Source organism: Heterocephalus glaber, unplaced genomic scaffold, assembly GCF_053883595.1.
Source record: "Heterocephalus glaber isolate CG9 unplaced genomic scaffold, H.glaber_assembly_v1.0 deba00001608, whole genome shotgun sequence".
Classification (NCBI taxonomy): domain Eukaryota; kingdom Metazoa; phylum Chordata; class Mammalia; order Rodentia; family Bathyergidae; genus Heterocephalus; species Heterocephalus glaber.
In genome coordinates this window covers 23,681,207-23,685,007 of record NW_028258379.1, presented here as the reverse complement: position 1 = coordinate 23,685,007, position 3,801 = coordinate 23,681,207, and the positions used below count along the sequence as shown (strand labels likewise).

At 40.5% G+C, this 3,801-nt stretch overlaps 1 pseudogene; it reads left to right on the top strand.

The window, feature by feature from the left end:
- Positions 1 to 1,638: 1,638 nt before the first annotated feature.
- On the top strand, positions 1,639 to 3,167 carry LOC101716188 (protein kinase C iota type pseudogene; annotated as a pseudogene).
- Positions 3,168 to 3,801: the final 634 nt, after the last annotated feature.

The window sequence follows — 3,801 nt, the reverse complement described above, 5'->3', positions numbered from 1 at the left end:
GAAAATAGTACAAAGAATCAATGAATCAAAGAGTTGATTTCTTGAGATATTAAATAAAATAGACATACCCTTAGACAAAATTAACAAACAAAAGGAAGGAAAAGACTCAAATCCATGAAATTAGGAATGAGAAGGGTAAAATCAAAACAGATCCTGCAGAAATCCAGAAGATCATCAACACCTACTTTTTGAGAACACCTATACACTACTAAGATGGAAAACTCAGAAAAAATGGACAAATTCCTAGAAGAAATGGACTGCTATTCCTAGATACATATGAATTAGCAAAGCTGAATCAAGAAGATACAACAATTTTAAATAACCTAATATTCATAATGAAATTGAAGAAATAATTAAAATCTACTAATAAAGAAAAACCCATGTCCTGATGGAATCACTGTTGAATTCTACCAGAAATTTAGAGCCATTGCTCCTTAAAATCTTTAATGAAATTGAAAGCGAAACACTATTTCCAAGCTCAGTCCTGGAAACAAGCATTACCCTGATAGGAAAACCAGAGAAGGATCCAATCAAAAAACAGAACTACAGGCCAATCTCCTTAATGAATATAGATGCAAAACTCCTCAATAAGATACTGGCAAACAAAATGCAGCAAATCATTAAGAAGATTATACAGGGTGACCAAGTAGAATTCATAGAGGGGAAACACAGGTTGTGGAACCCTAAGACGTGACCTCACTTCCTTGGCAACATCTCCAAACAGAACTTGGAACCCTTGCTAACGGGCATCACAATCTTGTAACAGCAGTCTCCTGAGCTCACTTGGCTGGAGACAGTCAACAGCGAACATGCTGAGCTGCTTCTCCACATTGAGAGGCTGCAGCCTTAGGACCCCAGGTAGAGAAAGTACCTGTGAAAGATTAATAAGATGGCTGACTCCAACCAGACACTGCAGGCCACACTGCAGCAGCCGCACAACTGTCACAGACACTGCAGGGATGGTATCCCCTGGAGTGACCACCAGTGACCTACCAAAATCAAGGTACCCCAGTGAAGTCTCCCTAAACCCAAGTATCAATGGCACAGAAATTGGGAAGAGTGTGGGGCAAGTATCACCAGGCCCAGAAACACCCAGTAGCTCTGGGCAGGCCTCCCCAGAGCTGGCATAGAAAACCTAGAGAGTCAAAGTCCAAGGAAGGGAGACCAAAGTCACAGCCACCAGCCCCCGAGAGACACAGAGCAGCCTGGTGTACATCCATCCAGGCCTGGCTGCCACTACTGGAAACATCTTCACAGAGAGCCTTGTAGAATTCTGGCCAGTATGGTCCCTGCAGACAGTCAGGCCACTCTGGTTCTCTGAGCCCTGCCTGCCTGTTTCCCTGGGCAGCCAACCCAGGCAACCCTATAGTCCCTTCTATACCCAGGCATCTCCACCACCCACACCTCTACCCGATCAGCCCTGATTTTGGGAAGAGACATCATGACAATGTCTTTTGAGAATTACAGTTCCTTTGAAGGCCTGTGTGATAAAGATCAGGATGTGTGGTGTTTGGACAATAAATAGCTTTTCACCACACACTGGGTAGAGGAGGAAGGAGAACCGAATACTGTGTCACCTCAGTTGGAGTTAGAAGAAGCTATTGGGCTTTCTGAGCTAAAGAAGGGTTCTGAGCTCTTAATTCATGCATCACCTTGTATACCAGAACATCCTAAAGTGCCTTATCCAGGAGAAGAGAAATCCATCCACCACAGAGCTGCAGGCTGCTGGAGAAAGCTGTATTGTGCAAATGGCCATGCTTTTCAGGCCAAATGCTTCAGCAGGTGAGCTCACTGTGCTGTCTGCACAGACCGTGTAGGGAGACTTGGCTGCCAGGTATATAAGTGCACCAACTGTAAACTCTCAGTTCACAAGAAGTGCCACAAACTTGTCACAACTGAATGTGGGCAGCGTTCTTTACCATCAGAGTCCACGATGCCAGTCGATCCATCATCCATGGCTTCAGACCCTGTACACACAGCAATCCTACATAATCTTTCAACTCATGAGGCATCAGAACAAGTTGATGAAGAGAGTGAGGCAGGGAACACTGGGGAAAGTGGCAAAGCTTCATCTGGTTTAGGTCTTGAAGACTTTGATTTGCTCCACGTGATTGGCAGAGGAAGTTATAGGAAAGTACTGTTAGTCCAAATGAAAAAATCAGATCATATGTATGCAATGAAAGCAGGGAAAGAAGAGCATGCCAACATTGATCGGATACAGACAAAGAAGCACGTTTTACAGAAGGCATCCAGTTGTCCTTTTCTTGTTGGACTGCATTCTTGCTTTCAGACAGGAAGCAGACTGTTCTTTGTTCTAGACTATGTAAATGGTGGGGATCTGATGTTTTATATGCAACAACAAAGAATGATTCCTGAAGAACATGCTAGGTTTTACCCTGCAGAAATCACTTTAGCATTCAACTATCTTCATCAGCGAGGGATACTGTATAGAAATTTGAAATTGGACAATATATTACTGGACTCAGAAGGGCACATTAAACTCACTGATTACTGCCTGTGTAAGGAAGGCTTACAGCCAGGAGATACAACCAGCACTTTCTGTGGCACTCCTAATTACCTGGCTCCAGAAATTGCAAGAGGGGAAGATTATGGTTTTGGTGTGGACTGGTGGAGTCTTAGAGTACTGATGTATGAGATGATTGGAAAGTCTCCATTCCATCTTGATGAGAGCTCTGATAACTCTGACCAGAACTCAAACAATAATCTCTTGCAAGTAATTTTGGAAAGAGACATTCTCATACCTCGTTGCTTGTCTGTAAAGGCTGCAAGTGTGCTGGAGGGTGTTCTCAATAGGGATCCAAAAGAACAACTGGGTTGTGATCCCCACAGGGGCTTTCCTGATGTTCAGGAGCATCCATTCTTTCAAAATGTAGACTGGGACATGATGGAGCAAAAGCAGGTGGTGCCTCCGTTTAAACCAAATATCTCTGATCAATTCGGTTTGGACAACTTTGATCCTGAGTTTACTAATGAACCTGTCTGGCTCACCTCAGTTGATAATGACATCGTGAGGAAAGTTTAAGGGTATGAATTTGCCAGTTTTAAGTATATCAATCGTCGTACAATGTATGAAGAAGAATAGGTCTGACCCTCATTTTTCAACTATGCATTCTGCTTAATGCTATTTAATGCATGAAAAAACTTATCATCCTGGATAGAATTAACCATTTCATAATTGTCTGGAAACGTATTTTAATTTCATTTATATAGTTATATTTAGATATAATACTGGCTTATAATCTATAATACAGAATATTGAATTTTTTGGTTAATAGATTTGCTTTTCATCATTTGACTTAAATAACAATAAGGTAATTGCTTGTTAACTTGTAAACACATTCCATTTGTTGAGTGGAGACAGAATGCCTAATATTTTTTCTTCTTATTTATTATACAGTAAAATAATCTGTCTTTAGATAGAATGTCTTACCTATGCTAGTTTCTCTCCAAGCCATATTACCTGTTCTTTTGGGGACTAGTTTATGTAGTCTTCAGGGAAATCCAAAAAATAACAATTTTGAATAAATCTGCAGAAAACACATATATTATAGGTCTATCTCCTTACTTAAGTTTTTTTATTTAATAGGATAATATGAAATACATAGTTGAATTCATGTCAAGGGCAGAGTTCTTGACACTATTTTTATTAAAATTAGTAGGTAGCAATTTATTATTTAAGGAGTTTCCAGATATAGCATCCCTCTATTTTAGTACTATTTTTATGCAAAGGAAAAGTAACCATCTTCATCTAAATAAGTTACAATGGCGCAATCTTAGTCA